The sequence below is a fragment of the Bubalus kerabau genome, chromosome 8, assembly GCF_029407905.1.
Source record: "Bubalus kerabau isolate K-KA32 ecotype Philippines breed swamp buffalo chromosome 8, PCC_UOA_SB_1v2, whole genome shotgun sequence".
In the NCBI taxonomy this organism is placed as follows: domain Eukaryota; kingdom Metazoa; phylum Chordata; class Mammalia; order Artiodactyla; family Bovidae; genus Bubalus; species Bubalus kerabau.
Window position 1 is genome coordinate 24,477,794 of NC_073631.1, and position 22,085 is coordinate 24,499,878.

The window sequence follows — 22,085 nt, forward strand, 5'->3', positions numbered from 1 at the left end:
CTTTAATGGTAGTGATTTGTGCTGTTATTTATCTATTTGCTTTGTTTTTATATAGATTTGATAGTTGTAACATTAAACCTTGATGAGATTCTTTTAGAGAAAGAGTGCATGAAGAATAGACATCTGAACTAGACCACATTTAAGTAACTTCCTCCTCCTCTGTCTCAGTTACCAAATCCACTTATCTCTAGGTCCTCAACCACTTGCTGTGCTGTGCTGTGCTTAGCTGTTCAGTCATGTCCAACTGTTTGTGACACCATGGACATAGTACGCCAAGCTCTTCTGTCCATGGGGATTCTCCAAGCAAGAATACTGGAGTGGGTTGCCTTGCCCTCCTCCAGAGGATCTTCCCAACCCAGGGATCAAACCCAGGTCTCCTGCATTGCAGGTGGCCACTTGCTAAAGGAAGGGTTATTAGACAGCACACTGCCTCATTTTCTGATGTCACTGAAGTCTTAGCCTGCCCCTGTGTGAGGGCTGGCCTGTGGTACAGCACCACCTCAACTATCATAGAAGGAAATGGGACAGGCCTAGTGTACAGGCTCCTCTTGACCAGACTTGTGGAAGTTTCCTCCATCCGTATGGACCCATGTGAATCACAGCACTCACTATTGAGGATCTGGTTTATCTTCTAGGGAGAGTACAGCAGCATAGCAGGAAATGTGGACAATTTAATGTTCCCATGGTCAAAATATGACCAGTAAGGGATAGGAAACAGGATAGCACTCTTATCCTTCTCTGCCTGTTCTCTGATGGTCTGCTCCAAGACTCAGAAGTATAATAGTTTTCACAGACATCTAAGATGGCTGCATGACCAGCTGTGTTCACATTTGAAGCTGTAGTTAACTTGGTAAAACACTCTCTGGTTTTACTTTCCCTCATTTAAACCTGACAAGTCTTTCCTCTTAACCTTTTTGCTCTAGAATCATATCCACCAATACTTCAGATGAAAGCTTTGTTTCAGACAGTTTGTCTTGGGAAACTAGGAAATGTTAATGTTAACGTCAAAGGTCATAGAGCATAAATCAAAATGGGTTGGAGGAGGGGGATGTAGAGTGGATGGTGATTTTCAAGAATTTTACATGTAGCAGAAAGTCTTATAGGGATAGGTGGCAACATCACACTTAATATGTGGATTAGGAATTCTTTGGGGCTTCCCAAGTGGTGCATCTGGTAAAGAATCTGCCTGCCAATGCAGGATACAGACTCAAGAGACATGGGTTCCATCCCTGGATCAAGGCAATCCCCTGGAGAATAAAGTGGCAACCCACTCCAGTATTCTTGACTGGAGAATCCCATGGACGGAGGAGCCTGGGGGGCTAGAGTCCATGGGGTTGCGAAGAGTCAGACATGACTGAGTATGTGCATGCACACACACACATCGGGGTTCTTTAGTGACTTTTGAGATGGCTATTTTAGTGCAAAGGATATCCAAAGAAGTGATTCAATAATAAAGCTTATTTTGTGTATGAGTGCGTGATTCCATTTTTTATTAAATTACAAAAGGTAGATTTTGTATTGTTATTTTCTTTTTAAATTTATTTATTTTTTAATTGAAGGATAATTGCTTTATGGAATTTTGCCATTGCCTGCTAAATATCAACATGAATCAACCATACGTATGGTTGATCGATATGATTGATTCAACCATATCCCCTCCCTCTTGAACTCCCCTTCCATCTCCCTCCCCATCCCGCCTCTCTAGGTTGTTACAGAGCCCCTTTTTGAGTTTCCTATTTTTTTAAAAAAAAACTTACCTTATATTATTCAGGTAATTCATCTATATTCTATTGTTTTTTCTTAAATAGTAGAAAATTATATTTCTTCATGAAAATGAGATTTACCAAATTTGAAAATCATTGATTGTATTTGTATCAGTGTTTTATCTCCAAAGTAACTTTTATGTCATTTAAACACACACACACACACACAGAGCATTTTTTATTATACTCAACCAACATATTTGTATTATGTACACAAACATACATGATGTATATATGTAAGAAACCAACTCCTCTACAAATTCACTTTCATGTTCACATCAAAAATAGAAGCATAGGGTCAAACCACAAATTTATTTAAACAGGCAACACATTTCTTGACTTCTCCCAAAATACTAAGAGAAGTTTAATCAGTCCTCAAGTTTCATGTAAAATGTTCAATATTAAAGGATATCATTTTTTTAAAAATCATTGAAAATAATGTTAGCGCATAAGAAGCAGCACCGTTATGTTGCTGTGTGGAACTACGATGGTAACAGCCAGTGCACGCGGACTTGAGGGACTGACATGCAACACATCATCTTTTCGACAAGGTGCACGTGGGTTTGCAGCTGCAGCTGCTATTTGCAGAGCATGGCACTATTTATGCCTCTGCCTCCTGTTCTCTTCAGAGCCCTTGTTCTCAGTCACCCATCACTGATTGCCAAATGCCAGGGTGAGCTGTCTGTCGCTGCTGTTTTTCCTGGCCACTCACATCCCTGTTCTGTCTTTGAAGCTGCACTTCAGTGTGCCTTTGAACAAATTCTCTAACCTCTTTTCTGTCACGACACTTTAACTTGTCATGCGGCAGTTACCAGTTAATCTTGCTCTCATCTGTCCCCTATGCTTGTCCTGCCACAGCCATGTGCTCACTGGATTTTATTTAACATTAAAAATGGCTTTTCAAAATACGGGGGGTGGGGGGGGTAACAAAAAAAAAAGAGAGAGAGAAAATGAAATAACTACATTTGTCCTTCATAGAGTGTTTCATACTACTCAAAGTACTTTGATATATATTATCATTATTTTTAGTTTGAGCCTCACAAAAGTGAATGTGAATAAGGAATGATAGGTCTGTGAACATTTACTGAAGATGCAGGCAGACACTGTGGTAGGTAATTTCTATTTTGTATGATATCACGTTGATTTTATTTTCTTGATGTATTGTTCACCCTGTCCCTTACCTAGTAAAGAGCCAGTGTGAAAGTCGGTCAGCCATGTCCAGCTCTTTGTGACCCATGAACTGTAGAGTCCATGGAATTCTCCAGGCCAGAATACTGGAATGGGTAGCCTTTCTCTTCTCCAGGGTATCTTCCCAACCCAGACATCAAACTTAGATCTCCTGCATTGTAGGCTTTACCAGCTGAGCCATAAGGGAAGCCAGAGAATAATAAAACTTACCTAAGTTGACACAGTCTGGAGCTAGAACTCAGGTATTCGGTCACCAAGTTCAGGGCTTCTCCATTAGTCCAGACTACCTCTCATATCCTATAGGTGATATGCTTAAGCAAACCAATAATAAAACTTAAGTCACTTAAGTAGCATAAAAATTTATATGATTTTCCTATAGTACTTATCACAATACAAAATTGTTACTCTGGGGGTAAATCTATGTCCCTCTTTGAGTTTAGAAGTATAGCAATTAGGGACATAGATCCACTCCAAAGTAACAACTGTATATTGTGATGAGTAAATAAGAGGATGTCTGTGATGTACGGAGCAATGCTTAGGAACACTCTACTTACTCTAGTTAGCAAGAGAATTTAAAATTACATTGACAGTTCAATTTTAAAACTTATGTGTGTGTGTGTGTGTGTATGGGCTTCCCAGGTAGGGTGGGGAAGTTCCTCTGGAGTAGAAAATGGCAAGCCACTCCAGTATTCTTGCCTGGAAAATTCCATGGACAGAGGAGCCTGGTGGGCTGAAGTCCATGGGGTCACAGAGTCAGACAGGACTGAGTGACTGAGCACATACACACACACCAGATACACATATGTATCTGTATTAGTCTGAGTCAAATCAGGCTGGGTGAAATTTGAAAAGAGTAAACAAAAAGGAAAGTGCACTATAAAGAATTAATGACTATAGCACACAACTAGAGTAATGAGAGACTGGCTAGTAAGAAATAGGGAAAAATCTATTTCCATATAGATTACAGGAAGAGCTGATTATAAGGAGCAGATATTACCCCTGGGAAAAAGCCCCTCCCCACCCTGGCCCAGGACTGAGATTAAGGCCTTGACATTGAGGACACAGTCATGACGTACTAGCCACAGAGAAACCACTCTGGGGTGACTGACAGGACTTGCTGGAAACCTGCCCACCAGACCATGTGGGAATTCAGCTCCCGAGGGTACTGAGAAAAGTGTCCACGTGGCGCTGTCGCATCTCACAAAACCTTAATGAGGTGACTTAGAGAACTTCTGGAATCTGGGTATTGCTGGCTGCTATGCACTGCAGGAGCAGGGCCCTGGGGAAGCTGCAGGAGCCTGAGACTGTCAACCCCCCTACTCAGTAAGAGTCTGAGGCTGAAGAAGTGAACATATCAGAACCACGGAGAAAATCCTTTTCTTCTTCAGTGTCTCTCCATCGCCCTCTACTGTCAATGCCCGGCATTGTGCATCTTGCTATGAAGAAGCAGTAAAAAGGCCCAAATCCATTTTTACAGAGCAGGCAAAAGGGGTGAATTGGAGCTCAGGGGCAATAAATTGATAATTAGTACAATCTTCCTGATATCAATTCAAATTATAATCACATTTTGTTGCCTTAATAGCAGAATTAAGTGGTGGCTTTCTGTTCTTACAGGACAAAACCAAAAAGAACAACAACAAAAAACAGTGAGAAAGATTTCCAGTTTTAATAAAAGTCCTGATAAAGCTTATTCAGTAAAATGATAAAATGAAAAGCTTATGTGATTTTGACTTGAAAAAACTTAGTTCTTGGTGGGGGCGGGAGGGGGGGTGGTACTGGGCTGGGGGGTGGGGACTTCCCTGGTGGCTCAGTAGTAAGGAATCCACCTATGATGCAGGACCTGCAGGAGAGTGGGTTTGATCCCCGGGTTGGGAAGATTCCCATGGAGGAGGGCATGGCAACGCACTTCAGTATTCTTGCCTGGAGAATCTCCTGAACAGAGGAACATGGTAGGCTACAGTCCATAGGGTTGCAAAGAGTTGAATATGACTGAGCGACTAACACTTTACAAGTGTAAGATGAGAGACCTCGTGTTGGTTTCTCAAGGACTTTTAAAACCTACTTGTGCTCCTTGTTATTTGGGGAACCGAAAATATGTATTACCAAATTTCTGTCTTATGGCCCAAACCAGATTAACATAGGTTGGATTAATTCAAACTTCTTTCAGTCCCTGGTTAATGTAAAAGTGTCAGAAATATTTGGGATCATGGCTCCATCAGGTCAGCAAGATCTCTTAGGTAGCTGGCAAGGTTTAGCATATCAATAGGCCCACATGCTCCGTGACTGCACCTCTGAGATTATGTTGTGCCTTACACCTTTGTTGTAATTGACATAAAACATGCTTGTGGTATCACTTTGTTCCCTAAAGTCATATCACAACCACATCAACATTTGGTGACTTATGCTAGTTGGGAACTCTTCCAGAAGGGAGCAGATTAAACTGTTTGCAACTAATCAAAAAGGATGTGCTACTCTTTGCCTATAGGTTGAGTCAAATGAACCTGGTTTGGAGAAATGGATTTGGAAGTAAACATGTAACTTTAGAAAATCTGCTTACAAAATTTGCTTACATGGTGAGTTTTCTCAACTGTAAAAGAAGGAAAATAATACTACCTCATGGTGTTGATATGATATATATATGAAAAAGCTTCCATGAGACATTTGTAGATTGACTGTCAGATGGTGACAGCTCAGTAAATGAAATTTATATATATTTTTTCTCATCCTAGTTTTTCGAATGTTTAAGGTCTCCCCCACTGTATGTATGTGTGTATGTATGTGTCTGTTTGCTCTCTCTGGTTTCTGGCTCTCTTTCTCTATCCGTCTGTCTTTACATGTGTATGTATTTATAATCTATAGATATATATTTTACATATCAGTTCAGTTCAGTTCAGTCGCTCAGTCGTGTCCGACTCTTTGCGACCCCATGAATTGCGGCACGCCAGGCCTCCCTGCCCAACACCAACTCCAGGAGTTCACTCAGACTCACGTCCATCGAGTCAGTGATGCCATCCAGCCATCTCATCCTCTGTCCTCCCTTTTTCCTTCTGCCCCCAATCCCTCCTGTATACATAAAAATATCATATAAACTGATCCCTGCCTACCTCTTTTTACCTTATCTCATTCAACGCTCCGGGTTATTCATTTTCTTCAGACACCACATTGATCTATTTATTCACATATTAAGTTTTTTCTCCCTTCCAGGCATTTGCTCTTATTGACCCATCTTCCTGCATTGTTCACCCTCCAGATAATTCTATGGCTGGATCTTTCTCATTATTCAGATGTAAGTTGAGAATGGGTTCTTCAAAAGCATCTCCCCTGACCATACTACTTTACCTAGCTTCCCCTCATTTGCCAGTTACCCTATTTTCAATAACCTCTATTTCCTTCATAGCGGTTGCCACTCTCTGAAGTTATTTTATTTATGTATCTGGCCATTGTTAAATGTAAAGTCTCATTCATTTTTGTAGTTACAGTATCTAAAATATATGTGGTGTAAAATAAATGATTGTCTCAAATAAATGGAGGATTGAGACATTCTTGAAATATTGTAAAATTTCCTCGCAGTCCTTCATAAAGGAAAAGTCCATTTGGACAGCTGTTAGAGAGTTTAGGGTGGGTTGTGAGTTTGCCCACTGAACGTGTCTACTTTAAATAGCTTGACATATAAAATATTTAAAGAGAAATGGCCACTTTTCTGTTAGCTGTCTACTGCTAGCTGGCAAGTCTTACCCAAATTCAGTGATTTTAAACGTTATTTCTCTCAAGTTTATGGGTACACTGGACTCTAATGCATGAACTCAGAATGCTCATTACCTATGAATACAAATAAAGTTTTCATCCTCTAGGAAGTTAACCAGATTTTTTCATGTGACAACTGGCAGGGGTTTAGTGAAGCCAGCCTCAACATGTAGGCCTCAGCTTATGGCACACTTGTTCATATCTCATTGGTCAAACAAATCACGTGACTGACTAAGCACAGTGCCCAAAGGATATGGATATCAGGAAGTGTGACTATGGCAGGAGAAAATGCAGCCTGTCTCACTATAGCTTCTCTTGGCCTCAGGTCTTCTATTAATAGCCTGAAATACACCTGCCAGTGCAAGAGAAGGTCTTCCTGTGTCTAGGAACTAAATTCTTGCTAACCACTGCTTTTTTATTCTCAAAGTTATGTAACCATTCCAGAAAATTTCACACTATAAACTATGGGTTCCATTTAGGGGAATCATTAAATATGTTAGGCTCTCCTAGTTCATGAAAAAATATACCACTAGTGAAACTGTATCTTCAAGGTTAGGGTTAGGGAAAAAGGGATAGAAGGAAGAGGAGTTTCAGTGTCTAGAACCCTTGGCCAGGGACTCTGTCTGTACAACATCTGAAAAACCTGATATTTACATTTATTTTTAATATAATTATAGTAGATACATTGACTCTACATTGAAGATAAAATTAACATTGTCATAATTTGGCTGGTTTCCCATGATTAAGATGAATAGTCTTCTGTATAAAGAGATCATGAAAGTTTTTTTTTTCAAGTTAAGACTTCCTTTTTTGAATTCATTTCTAGGTTAAATGTCTACTAGATGCAGCAAGCATAATGAAAAGAAAAAAAAGCAGCCTTGATTTTCAAGACCTTATATTCTAGCTTCCTGGCCATAAGTGGGGAAGTGAGTTGAGAGGATGGGTAAAATAAGAAAGGAGGACACCGAGGTCTCGAGCTGTGTGAGGAAGAGGGAGTTTTGGAGAGAAATAGTCTTCAAACAGTATCACAAATCAACATTATTGCTCTATGGTAGCAGATTTCATGGATTCCTGTATTTATGGAAACTGTTCCCTGGGAACTTAACATTTCCTTCATTTTTTCCAAATGCAAGGGATCTTTCAATTCCCATCCTCTTTTATTTGTTGGTTGCATTTAATCTTCCCTTTCAAATGTAGACATAAGACTGTTAATTTTCCCTTCCATCTTTAAAATAATGCTTTATTCCCTTGTTGCTTTGAAAGTGTATACCTCTATTTTTTAATTCCTTTCTGAATAATACTCTTTTGGCTTCTCTTGCTCTTGGCATCTACCAACCCATTGTACCCAAGTTTAATCCTATTCTTTTCTCCTTTATTGTTAATCTTACCGCCTTGATACCCTCTGGCTTGTTATTGGTAATTATTGATATCCTACAACATATAATCACAGTTACTGTAATCTCATTTGTAGAAAGCTATTAGCACTTGGGATTTGTGAACATCTAAGGTTCTTTCTTGGATACCTGGTTCTTTGGAAAAGACACACTTAGATTTTTAAAGACTTTAAATCACTCTCATATAGCCAAATGTTCCTGTAGCCATAAGATCTCCAAACTCTTAATTTTCCTATCTGCTCAACTAGTTTCTACTGAACTCCAAATACTTCATACATAATCTTCACTCAGTACGTGTTGCATGAGTACAATGAGCTCCATTTCTCCCCATGTTGCTATGAGACAAGGAGTCCCTAGTACTTACTTTTATGATAACTTTATGTCTTTAAGATTTATCTAGGATAAAGTCTCAATATGCTTACTCTTTTAATCTATCTCAAAGTCCCTCTACTAGTTTTTCTGGTCTTTCTGAATTTTATAGATCATAATCTCATTCTGCACTAACAATTTTGCATGTATGATTTGTGCCACCTCCACCAGCCTCTTTTTTTTTCATGTTGTTCCATAGAAAGAAAAAAATAAGCACTAATATTTGAATTTTAACATTTGCCAGCCTCTGTGCTAAGTCTTAATGCCTCCGTATCTTTAATCCTTGAGACAACTTTGTGAGGTTGGTATTTTATCTTTTCTACTTTATTGACCAGGAAATTGAGACAAAGGTGATTTGATGTCCAGTTCAAAGTTACTCAGCATGGGTGTAGCAGAACCAATGTGAAGGTAGGCAAGAATATTGGGTTGGCCAAAATGTTCATTCAGATTTGCCATAAGATATTATGGAAAAACCTGAATGAACTTTTTGGCCAACTCGATACTTTGAAACCCTTTGGTCTTCCCCACTGTGCTACCAGTCTTCCAAAGCAAACCCCAAATCTACCTCCCCTTTGAACTTTACTCCACATGAGTAAGACCTTTTCTCATCTTCTTTCCCAGTGTCAAAGGGCTCTGTATATTGCATAGCCTAAAAATAATTACCTGCTTCCTGAGATGTTAATACCATTCTACCAGAGTTGAGTCTTGGTTAATTCCCACAGTATTTTTTATGAACAAAATGTAAGTCTTTCAGAGTCACCTCAAATTCGCGTAAAGATTAACAAGAGAAGAGAGAGAAAGAAACCCTGTTGTGTTTGAACATAATGTGCCTATTGACAGTCAGTACTGTTGGTTAGGATTAGTAATGCCAGAAGGGTAATATAAAGGTGAGAAGAGTCTTCTGTCATTAGGTCTCAATTGAGATGATTTTCTCATAGAGTCTCCATTGTTATTGTGATGTTTCATTGAGACATTCAATATTGTGCTCCCCTGTCAATGCTCTGCAGTGAACTATAACATTAAAATGTTGTGTAAATTCTCTTTCCTTTCCTCCTTCTTTCTATCACCTGGTTGACTGACCCTGCGATTCATGAAATCTATTTTCATGTACTTTTCCCATACAGGTTGCCTTGGACTGGCCGCTTGTTTGTTTTTGGATGCTGTTCTGGAGCCTTCTCCAGCTCTACTCTTTCTGCAGGTGTGCTTCATTGCTAGTTGCTTGCTTTGAGCACAGCTCTGACATTTCCTCCAGCAGGGCTCAGGAACTTTGCTTGAAGAGCAAAATCAGCTCATAGGGGAATCTTGTCTCCCATTAGATTTTCAAATGAATTTGTATGAGTGCTCAGTCACTTCAGTCATGTCCCACTCTCTATGACCCTGTGGTCTGTGGCCCACCAAGCTCCTCTGTCCAAGGGACCCTCCAGGTTGGAATACTGGAGTGTGTGAAGGAGATGCTCCTTCACGGGATCTTCCCTACCCAGGGATCAAATTAATTTAGGCAAGAAAAACTGATAAACTTTGTAATCACTGTGATTACTTCAGGCATCTGTCTCCTAAACTATACTAGATGCTCCTTGAAAATAGGAAAAAAATTCTTCATTTATTTACCTGGACTCTCCACATCTACTACATAATAAATATTTAATAAATATGTGATGGTATGAAGAAATGTAGAATAAAATTTATTGGGTTTTATCAGTGAAAGAATAAGTATTCCAACTCCTCATCAGAAGACTTTTTAAAAAGCCTTTTATAAATGTGGTAAGGTGGGGGAGAGTGGATTCTTTGATAGTCTTTGAGTTACCTTGTATTGGAAGTTTTATTGCCTGAGAAATACTATTTATATTAAATAGTATTCTATTGAATACTATTAATAAATTAGTGTTTTACAGTTAGCCTATAATTATTACCAAAAGTTATAATAAAAGAATATAATAAACCCTCATCTTTTATGTCTCCTGCATTGGTAAACAGGTTCTTTACCACTAGCACCACCTGGGAAGCCCCATTATAAAGTAAACTATTAAAAGAATTTACAGACTATTCATTTAAACCAGTATAAAGTGAACAAAAATGACTTTTATCTCAAGAATAATTCTCTTGTCCCTAAACTTTTCCCAGGATGAGAGGTAAAGATTATCACTGAAGAGCATGAGATTTTTAGAGTCAGCAGTTGGCTTAAATCCTGTATTCTTCCCTTGCTAACTATAAATTTGACTGAGTTATAGGACCTTCCTGTGTCCCTGTTTCTGCATTAGAAATATAGAAATAATAACATTCATCTGACAGACTATTGTAAAGATCAAATTAGATAATATATGTAAAATGCACTTAGCACAATCCTTGGCAAATGATAAGGACCAATTATTTTTTATTAGAATTACATTTTCTCAGAATGTTTAAAATAAACTAGTCTTTTTAAAGTTCAGACACTGAAAGTTGATTTCTAACCTCAATACCTTTTATTCTAGAACTTTTTCCTTTGACATCCTGTTGTATAAAGAGTGTTTGAGGTCTATAAGCTGACTCTGCTACTAATAATCAGGGCCTGTTCAGCATGCTTTTCTAGGAAAGTCAAATTTAGTTTTCCTTCATCTCTACATACAAAATGGTAGCTTAAATGCTTCCTTCAAACTAAAGTGACTTTTTAGTGTGAGTATGCATATGTGTGTGTGTGTTTTGTTGTGATTGTTAAATTTTAGCTGGATAGAGAGTCTTCTAAAAATGCTCTATTACAATGCTCTTACAATGGTAGATCTGATTTGTCTTAGTTAACTTTGCAATCATTATACAAGTTCTTTATTTGTACCTTTTCCTTTCACTTTCCATTTTATTATCAAATAAAAACACTTCCTTGAGAAAAACCTTTACTTGGCTAAACAGTGTTCTGCTCCTTCATCAACTAGGTTCCCTGACATTGGTCTGCAACCTTGATATTTTGGAAATTCTTTCAGAAACAACTGAAGAAATGGAAGTATCATCCTTGCTTTCAATAAGGCCATGATCTGCACTTAAGGTAACAACACTGACACAGACAAGACAACTAACTCACTGCATATCTATAATAATTCTGCTTGTCGAGTAATTACGTTCACTAATCTATTTGTCATCTTTCTGGGGTATGTGTTTCTCCATACCTAGATGAGGACTGTGGGTAGAAATACTCCTCACATGACTAAGTCACATGACTGTTGCACTTATATAATGTATCCATGTTTATTCAGCAAAAATATTTATTAAGCCTTCCCAGGTAGCTCAGAGGTAAAGAATATGCTTGCCAAGGCTGGAGATGCAGGTTTGATCCTTAGGGCGAGAAGATCCCTTGGAGAAAGGCATGGCAACCCACTCCAGTATTCTTGCCTGGGAAATTCCATGGACAGAGGAGCCTGGTAGGCTCCAGTCCTTGGGGTTGCAAAAGAGTCAGACACAACTTAGTGACTAAACAATAACAAAGAACTTGTCCCAGAAGGACCTTATAACAGCCACCTGTGCCTCCCCAATGTCTGGGTTGGGTTTCCCACCTGTAAGTTACAGCATTTGTCTTCAACACTCCATGGTAAATTCCACTTATGTATCTGTCTCTTTCAGTAGACTTTAATGTCATTAAGGGGAGTTTCGATGTCTTTATGATCATTGTATTCCCAGCACCTAGCACAGGGCCCAGAATGTAGTAAGTTTCCAAAAATGCCTGATACATTATACTAGGTGATACCTTTGTAGTTCCAAAAGTAGATTCTGGATCAGGTACTACTAGTAAATAAGAGTTAAGGTCAGCATTCATCTCAACTACATCTAAAGTGATCAAAAAGTTCAAAGTGATGGAATCTGGCTGCATAAACCATATTTATGGCTTTGCCTTCTAAGTTCACTTTACTACTCTAAAGCTAATTCCTTGATTTTCGGCTGTGTTTTATTTTCACACTACATACTCCTGAATATGTATGTCCCTGCGTGCTTCAATAATTTAAAGTGAGAGTGACACTTTATTTTTATGCACTTAAAAGAAATTATATTTTTCTTCCTTTCCTAAATCATAGGCGAGCTTTTCAAAGCTTTCACTGGAAGTCTCCATTTTTGCTTATTTACCTTTTATAGTCTTGCCAGTGACTCAGGATGAAAAGCAAGACTATATTTTGTGTGATTGTGTCTGAGAAACCTGTAAACAGCCCTCATGTTAACAATTATCTTCAGGTTTTATTTTCAGTTTATACCTTTATATTAATTTTGATGACCTTAGGTGACAAACAATGAAAATATTAGGGATCTCTGGAATAATCTCTAGCTGCTTTAAAGTTTGCAAATGCTGATCTCCTGGAGGCAGGGGGAAAAAATCACTCATTTTGCCACTGCTGTCAAGAACTCCACCCACCTTCTTTTTAATCCCAGAGATGCCAAAGAGACAAGCAAAACTGGTTTGTTTTCTCTGGGTTTTGGCTGTGACTTTAGCCCTCGCTTTGTTTTATTGTAATCAGATACACTGGCATGAAAGTTGAAGTAGATTCCAAGGAGTATATGCTGGGCTTTTTATTGGCATATCAAACAGGGAGCCATTCAGGCCATACGTTAGCAAGCAGCCAAGTAATTAATAATAACACACGTGGAAGAAAATGAATGTTTTGGTTGAGAAGGAGAATGAGAAGTCAGACAAAGGCCTGGGCTTCATGTCCTTGCCCTCAGCAGCAGCAAAAATAATGTTATGAATAGCATTTAACTTGAATTTGCAGCAAACTGCTGCTTTGATCATAAACAATTGCCAGATGGTATATATTATCTTTCTTTTTCCTCCTTTCACAAAAGCGGCATTAATTGCAGAGCAGCCCAGGGCTCCACTCAGCTCATCAGTGTGATAACACTTCATGACCCTGATTAGCCGTCAGTCTACTCAATTAAAAAGATCATTTAGACATTCACCCAATCATTTGCCTATCGAGCCACCTGGGCCTCAACCAGGGGCTCCATTTTTAACATTCTCCTGCCCTCTCTCATCTCGCCTGGCTTTTTTACATATCTCCAAAAGACGTAATTGAATTAAATAAAGCGTCTCAGGGGCAGCTGCAACATCTGCTGTTTGTGGTATGTCAAGCCTTCAGCATTAAAAACAGTTACATATGCTCCAAATTAGCAGGTCGCCGAGATGAAACAGTCGATGATAGTGTTTTTGTGCCAGCGTGAGAAGCAGCTCACAGCTGTGTGCAATTTACAATTAAAGGCTTTATCAGAGCTCAATTGTACTAGTGAATCAAGTGGTGAGAGGTCAGTTAGTGAATTAGACCAATTAGAGCTTGTACAGTTAAATTATCTGTCTTATTACCTACTGATAAACAGCCTTGTCATATCTTTACTGGAAGGATGGAGCGGAATGAGTTTTATGAAGTGATAATATGTGTACACCAGAGTGAACTTTGTGGTTTGTGAATTTAAAATCTGTAGCCACCAAATGGCTTCATATAAACTTGGGAAAAGATAAATAAGGCAGGAAACATGGAATTGGTTAAAACACTTCAGATTAAGTTGGTTATATCTATTTGTGAATTCATCTCCAAGGACAAGACTATAGCAGATTCTATACAATATATATATACAAGATAGCAGATATATACAAGATTACATGGATCCCCAAATTTTAGTATTGAACATCTTTTTTTGTTTTTTTTCCTTAATTCTAAGGATGAACTTCATTGAAAAAATGAAACTATGGCTGGAACATGAAATAATCAAGCATTTCAAAGCAATCCCTGAAGAGCAGATAGTTTCATGGGTGTAATAACATTGCTTTTCAAAATACAAATTCTTCAATCATCCTTATAATCAGAAAAAGCATGGGTAGTTCAGAAGTTACAAATCTTACAAATAGGACAAGCCACACCCATTTTATGTTTCTGTATAATAAGGATGGAATCAGTGAATAAAAGATTGTGTTTAAATGTTCTATGGTAAAGTTATTGGTGAATTATTTGTATTATACTTTTTATTTAGACAGTCTCATATAGCAAATAGTAGGAAGTTTTTGTTAATACAAGTGTATTTGATAATGAGATCACTGACATTAATAAGACTAAAAAAGCAAGACCCAGAATCCTTCTTGAATCAATGATCAGAAAGTAGTCTGGAGAGTAACATCTTAAATAACACATATTTATGTCTCTTAGCCTACTGTTTCCTAGAATAAGGATTTAAATTTTTAATATTGGAAAAAAATTGATGAGCGACATTTTAAACAGTGTTTGTGAATTGATTCACTCTTTTCTTAATAACTTTTAAAAATTCTATGATTTAGTTTATTAAAATTTTAGTTTTATTAAAGATATGAAAACAATTATATTCCTCAAAAAAATAATATAACCTTTAGCTTTATAGCAAGTTTCTCTTTGGGAACAAAATATACTAAATCAAAATTAAGCATATAATGAACATATTAGTATACATGAGCCAAAAATGTATCATTTTTTAAAGAAAACTCTTCCAAAGTTTAGTTAATAATTAAGAACCAATATCCTATTTATAAAATACATGTATAGAGAAGTATGATCAATTCTTTCCTTTGAGAAGGCACAACCTTATAAAAATATTAATTTATCTCAGGTAAAGCTATGAATATTTGCAAAACTAGTTAAAATAATCATAGTTTTACTGAAATGTAGTAGGATAACTAAGATTTAATTGAAATATACAAACAGCATCAAATACATTTTGAAAAGAGAAATTAGAAAATGGCATATTCTAACAGTTATCAGAATGAAAATAAAACATATCCAGCATAGTCAGAGATACAGCCAAAAAAAAAATTTCTAAAGTACAAAAGCAGTTACAATTTAAAGATTTTATTATAAGAAAATGTGTTTTTTTCAAATTCATGGGAAAATATGATTTTCGTATGGTATTAAAACAATGACTGACAATTTTAAAAACAAAGTTAAATCATATTTATACCAAAAATGACTTATCATACTTATATGGTACATATACTAAAAAACTTTTAGGAAGATAAAGATTTAAATATTAAATATTTAAAAAGAAATAATAAACTCACTAGAAGGAAGTATAGAAATTACAGCAGTGGTCTACAACCTTTGTGGCATCAGGGGCTGGTTTTGTGGAAGACAATTTTTCTACAGATTAGTGGGGGGATGGTTTTGGGATTATTCAACTGCATTACATCCTGGAGGTTGGGGACCTTTAGGTTAGAGAGTGCCTTCCCAAGTGACAGTAAAGACAGACAGAAGTGGATTTGGTGGCATAAAATATGCTCATGTTTTCACTCAAAAATTTTTGACTATGTATAAAAGCAAAGAGAATGCGAAGCTAATTAAAAAGCAGGCAACTTTTCAATATCATTAACACAGAGATATGCACTGTAAATCATATAAATTTAGTATTGAAAAAAAGCTCACAGAAAGAAAAAATTAATTTAAAATAAAAACATATATAGACATACAAAAATAAGTATGTAAAATATTCTCATTAATAATCATAGAAACATCCATTAGAACAAAGAATACATATCACATTTTAGTTAATATGACACTCATCATCAGGTTTTATCATAATTCATCTTCTGAATCATCAGAGAAGGTTTAGCAACACAGAACATAAATAGGAGGAAAATTTGTGGTAAAACTGAAAAAGGATAGCTAATTTTTATTGAAAATGGTACAAAGTACATGGCATGTATTTAAAAAAAAAATGAGCTAATAATTAGTCTGTGAACCAAGAACTTCCAGATGTACCAGCTAGATTTAGAAAAGGCAGAGGAACAAGAGATGCAATTGCCAACATCTGTTGGATCATAGAAAAAGCTAGAGAATTCCAGAAAATCATCTACTTCTGCTTCACTGACTATTGCTAAAGCTTTTGACTGTGTAGAGCACAATAAACTCTGGAAAATTCTGAAAGAGATGGGAATACCAGACCACCTTACCTGCCTCCTGCGAAACTTGTATGCAGGTCAGGAAGCAACAGTTAGAACTGGACATGGAACAACAGACTGGTTCAAAATTGGGAAAGGAGTAGGTCAAGGCTGTATATTGCCACCGTGCTTATTTAACTTATATGCAGAGGACATCATGCGAAATGCTGAGCTAGAGGAAGCACAAGCTGGAATCAAGATGGTGGGGAGAAATATCAATAACCTCAGATATGCAGATGACAGCACTCTTATGGCAGAAAGCAAAGAGGAATTAAAAAGTCTGTTGAAGTTTAAAGAAGAGAGTAAAAAAGCTGGCTTAAAACTCAACATTCAAAAAACTAAGATCATTGGATCAGTCCCATCACTTCATGGAAAATAGATGGAGAAACAATCTATTGTTGACAGACTTTTTTTGGGGGGGCTCCAAAATCACTGTAGATGGTGACTGCACCCATGAAATTAAAAGACGCTTGCTCCTTGGAAGAAAAGCTATAACAAACCTAGACAGCATATTACAAAACAGAGACATTACTTTGCCTACAAAGGTCCATATAGTCAAAGCTACGGTTTTTCCAGTGGTCATGTACAGATGTGAGGAGTGGACAATAAAAAAGACTGAGCACCAAAGAATTGATGTCTTTGAACTGTGGTGCTGGAGAAGACTCTTGAGAATCCCTTGAACTGCAAGGAGATCAAACCAATCAGTCCTAAAGGAAATCAACCCTGAATATTAATGGAAGGACTGGTTCTGAAGATGAAGCTCCAATACTTTGGCCACCTGATGGGAAGAACTAACTCACTGGAAAAGACCCTGATGCTGAGAAAGATTGAAGGCAGAAGGAGAAGGGGAAGACAGAGGATGAGATGGTTGGATGGCATCATTAATTCAATGGACCTGAGTTTGAACAATCTTTGGGACATGGTGAAAGACAAGGAAGTCTGGTGTGCTGCAGTTCATGGGGTCGCAAAAAATCAGATCTGACTGAGTGACTGAACAACAACAACAAGTCTCCATATTTTCTTATTTTAAAAATAGAACACCAAGGCTCTAAAAGGTTAAATGGTAACTTGCCTAAGTAGCCTGCATATATGTTTATGACGATGATGTGTGCTCAGTTGCTGTGCTGCTGCTGCTGCTAAGTCGCTTCAGTGTCCAACTTTGTTCAACCCCATAGACGGCAGCCCACCAGGCTCCCCCGTCCCTGGAATTCTCCAGGCAAGAACACTGGAGTGGGTTGCCATTTCCTTCTCCAATGCATGCATGCATGCTAAGTCGCTTTAGTCGTGTCGACTCTTTCAACCCCATGGACAGCAGCCCTCCAGGCTCCTCTGTCCACGGGACTCTCCAGGCAAGAATATTGGAGTGGGTTGCCATTTCCTTCTCCGCTCAGTTGCTCAGTTGTGTCCAGCTCTTGGATCCATGGACTGTAGCCCACCAGGCTTATCTGTCCTTGGGATTTCCCAAGCAAGAACACTGGAGTGGCTTGCCATTTCCTTCTCCTGGGATCTTTTCAACCCGGGAATTGAACACACATCTCCTGTGTCTCCTACAATGTAGGCGGATTCTCTCCTGCTGAGCTATGGGGGAAGCTCTGTATATGTGTTTAGGGGTTTCGTTTTCTGTGTATGCATGTATTTTTCTTGTTTAGACAATGGAGATAGTTCTCAGTTCACAATGCAAAGCAATATCTGCTGTGTTTCAAGAAGTGTGCCACAGTGGTGATTTGGGTTATGCCACATGTGCTACTTATTACTTTGCTAAAAAATAAATACAGAGAGAGATGTGTTTTCAAAATACTCTTTTTAAAATAGCAGACAACTACCTAGTTGAAATTTCTGAGCTTCCTTCCAATGTCTATATTACTTCCGTGAAGAACTTTGAGAAATAGACATTGTATTAGAAAGATAAAAGATTCAATAAAGCACAGCGTAGTGAATTACTCAAGAAGCAAATCAGTGTTCATGGAATGATGTTTCTGTGCTTATTGTCCTATTTGTCATAAATTTTTAAAAGTTATTGTTCTGAACCATTTTGATAATTTGACTTAAATCAGTAAATTATTTGAAATTAGATTGTTTTTTTACCATTAGTTTTGCCTCCAAACTCTTCTCCAGCTTGGATAAATTCATTTACTTCTTGGCCTTACAAGATCAAAGATTCATATTGCACATAAAAAATTAATCCTTGGTCCATTATTTTTTGCAGTTTGTGTTAATAATGTATTAGATGGGCTTACTGGATAGATACGGATGTATAGATGGACATGCTTTAGGTTAGGCTGGTCAAATGTACTTCTGAGATCACTCTTATTCCAAACCAAATCTAATGCTTATTGGTTTAACGGTTTAAGAAATATGACTCAGTTCATAAAAGAGGTTTATTCAAAGTGTACTCATCAAAACATTCTCCTTATAGAGACTATATTTCTGATATTGATCAAACCATCTTCCCCTGGTATACAAATGATTAATTCACTATTAAATCTTATGAGATGAGTAAGCCACAGGACAACTTTTTAAAAACTATCAAAGTACAAATACAATTGCATAAAAAATACATAAAACCCTCATATACATCTTCCTATCATTATGTCTATTTTTACAGTATATAAAATAAATATATCATTTGGATAAAAAATGTTGCACCCAAATAATTATAAACAAGGTTATATTTTGTATATCTATCATATATAAAAATATTTCAAATTTTTCAAGGAAATATTATTTTTTTATTCCAAAGAATAAAACCATAGATTAAAAACAAATAAGCAAAATAAAAGTACAAGGAAATCTTTAAGATCTTTAATGATGAATTTCTTACCCCTAAAAATTATTTTTAATAGTAAATCACCTGTAAAGAAGTAATTAATTTTTTCTGAGTTATTTTATAATTTGATCAACTGAAAACACATGATTGTAAAATTATATTTCCATTTAAATGTTTCTGATAATCACATTTTAGAATTGTAAAATGCAAGCAGTATTAGAACAAGGTCAAACCGTTAGTGATAATATCTCTCTGCTCCATATCTAGGCTTATGAGCATTATGGAAAAAGTAATATATCTATGAGGATTAGTTCATATCCATACTTGCTATCTCCTGGAGCCCTCCACTATAACACAGCAGTCCCAACCCCTCTCTGTTCCTTAGTGAAGCTTTCTTCTTCCTTCCACATGGGCTATTTCAAACATACTAACTTCTCCCACCAGGGTTTCCCTGGTGGCTCAGACGCTAAAGAATCTTCCTGCAATGAGGGAGACCCAGATTCAATCCCTGGGTTGGGAAGATCCCCTGGAGAAGGGAATGTTTACCCACTCCAGTGTTCTTGCCTGGAGAATTCCACAGAGGAGCCTGGTAGGCTGCAGTCCATCAGATCGCAAAGAGCCAGACGTGACTGAGTGACTAAGTTCACCTTCACCTACAGTGCTCAAGGCCGCTGAAACCGAACTGCTCTCACAGTTCCATCAATAAGATTTTGTCTCTCACCTCCAGAAATTTACTCATGGTTTGTTTCTTACCATAGAGTCATCTGTCTCTTTATATAGCCTATAACTTTAAATTAGTTTAAACTAGAAAGTCTTCAATTCACTCATTCATTCAATTCACTCATTCAATTCACTTCAATTCACTCATTCATTCAACAATCCTTAAGCAACTAAAATATGCTAGATATTGTAGTTTGGGGTCATATAATAGTGATCAAAGTATTCACAGTCTCTGCTCTCAATGACTTTTCATTCCTCTTAAAGAATATAGCATTTTCTATATTTGCCAATATTGAGTCTTCTGGAAATACTATCTTATAAAATCTGTGCTGACTGTATAATTCTTTGGTGGGGAACTCAACTTGCTAGTAACCAACAGAATAGTAGGAGGGAGTTATGCCTTTGAATCTTAGTCCCTCCCTGTTGTCTCCTGCTTTTCCAACTATGACTGCCTGTTCTTTCTACTCCTTTTGCTCTAAATTAAGACCCTCTTCTTCTATGCAGCTTTGTCTTTGGCAACAGTTGTTAGAATACAGCATTACAAGTGGATGCATACAGAAGTTCCAAAGTGAAGGGTTTTCTGATTCTCCCACTGATCCCAACTACTGTGAAGTGGCCTTTTGGAACTGACCTGAGATTACCAGTCAAGGGCTCATCTTCCACAGAACTCTCCTTAGAACTGTATACTTCAATACCTTGGAGGCTTTTAATTTCCTGGCATCACACATTTGACACAACAAGGCATCTAATCATATCATCTGCACATCCTATAATATCCTTTTCCTTCTTTGTTGATTTATGCCTCAAGACTAACGTTGTATTCACGGATGTTAAGTTCAACTCCAGTGTTGCATATTTTCCATAGCCACTCTTTCAGGATGTCTTTTGTGAGCCCTCCATTGCAGGCCTATTGTTCCTTGGAAGAGTCAAATTTTTATTTTAATATTCACTGTACTATAGTTAAATGGCCCCTTTTGAAAGACTCCCCCAGGGCAAGGACATGGCATTATTTGCCCCTGTATCCTCAAGGCCTAGAACAGTGGACACTTGAGAGATATATGGTGAACTGAAATTGCCTTACCTAACTAGAGCCACCCTTATGGCAGAAAGTGAAGAGGAACTAAAAAGCCTCTTGATGAAAGTGAAAGTGGAGAGTGAAAAAGTTGGCTTAAAGCTCAACATTCAGAAAACGAAAATCATGGCATCCGGTCCCATCACTTCATGGGAAATAGATGGGGAAACAGTGGAAACAGTGTCAGACTTTATTTTTCTGGGCTCCAAAATCACTGCAGATGGTGATTGCAGCCATGAAATTAAAAGACGCTTACTCCTTGGAAGGAAAGTTATGACCAACCTAGATAGCATATTCAAAAGCAGAGACATTACTTTGCCAACAAAGATCTGTCTAGTCAAGGCTGTGGTTTTTCCTGTGGTCATGTATGGATGTGAGATTTGGACTGTGAAGAAGGCTGAGTGCCGAAGAATTGATGCTTTTGAACTGTGGTGTTGGAGAAGACTCTTGAGAGTCCCTTGGACTGCAAGGAGATCCAACCAGTCCATTCTGAAGGAGATAAGCCCTGGGATTTCTTTGGAGGGAATGATGCTGAAGCTGAAACTCCAGTACTTTGGCCACCTCATGCAAAGAGCTGACTCACTGGAAAAGACTGTGATGCTGGGAGGGATTGGGGGCAGGAGGAGAAGGAGACAACAGAGGATGAGATGGCTGGATGGCATCACTGACTTGATGGTTATGAGTCTGAGTGAACTCCGGGAGTTTGTGATGGACAGGGAGGCCTGGTGTGCTGCGATTCATGGGGTCACAAGATGTCGGACACGACTGAGCGACTGAACTGAACTGAACTGAAACTAGAGCCAACTTCACTAAGTTTTGGGCGCATAAAAATGGAGTGGGTTTCTCTAATACATATATTGTGTATTTCTGTATCACATGGAGAGTTAATACTTCACAAAGTAAATTTGTTATGTCAGAATTTGAAATTACTCCCTTGATCAGGTAATGGGTTAACTTTGTGTAATCTTAAAGTAGGAGCTTACTTCCTGGCAGGACTATAAGATTTTCTAAATGTAACTAAACCATTATCCTTTATCTAGACTATTGAATTTCTTATCCATCTCCTCACTCTGAGACAATACCAAAAAGATGTCTTCTTCAGCAGATTTGCAGCAATTCTTACTGTGGTCACACCTGCTTTTCCCAGGAAGAGTGTGTATTT

The 22,085-nt window shown here is 37.7% G+C and overlaps 1 long non-coding RNA gene across 2 annotated transcripts in view; it reads left to right on the top strand.

Annotated features, from left to right (window-relative positions):
- The window catches only part of LOC129658507 (uncharacterized), a 43,920-nt gene extending 29,416 nt beyond the window's left edge, over positions 1–14,504 (top strand). Inside the window, exons 2-4 of one of the 2 annotated variants that reach the window (XR_008717375.1) lie at positions 9,583–9,656; positions 11,365–11,474; positions 14,126–14,504. This is a non-coding gene — a long non-coding RNA (uncharacterized LOC129658507). Of the gene's footprint in view, positions 1–9,582; positions 9,657–10,855; positions 11,111–11,364; positions 11,475–14,125 lie in introns of those variants that run through there. The other variant, XR_008717374.1, reaches the window with a different exon arrangement.
- The last annotated feature ends 7,581 nt before the right edge of the window (positions 14,505–22,085 follow it).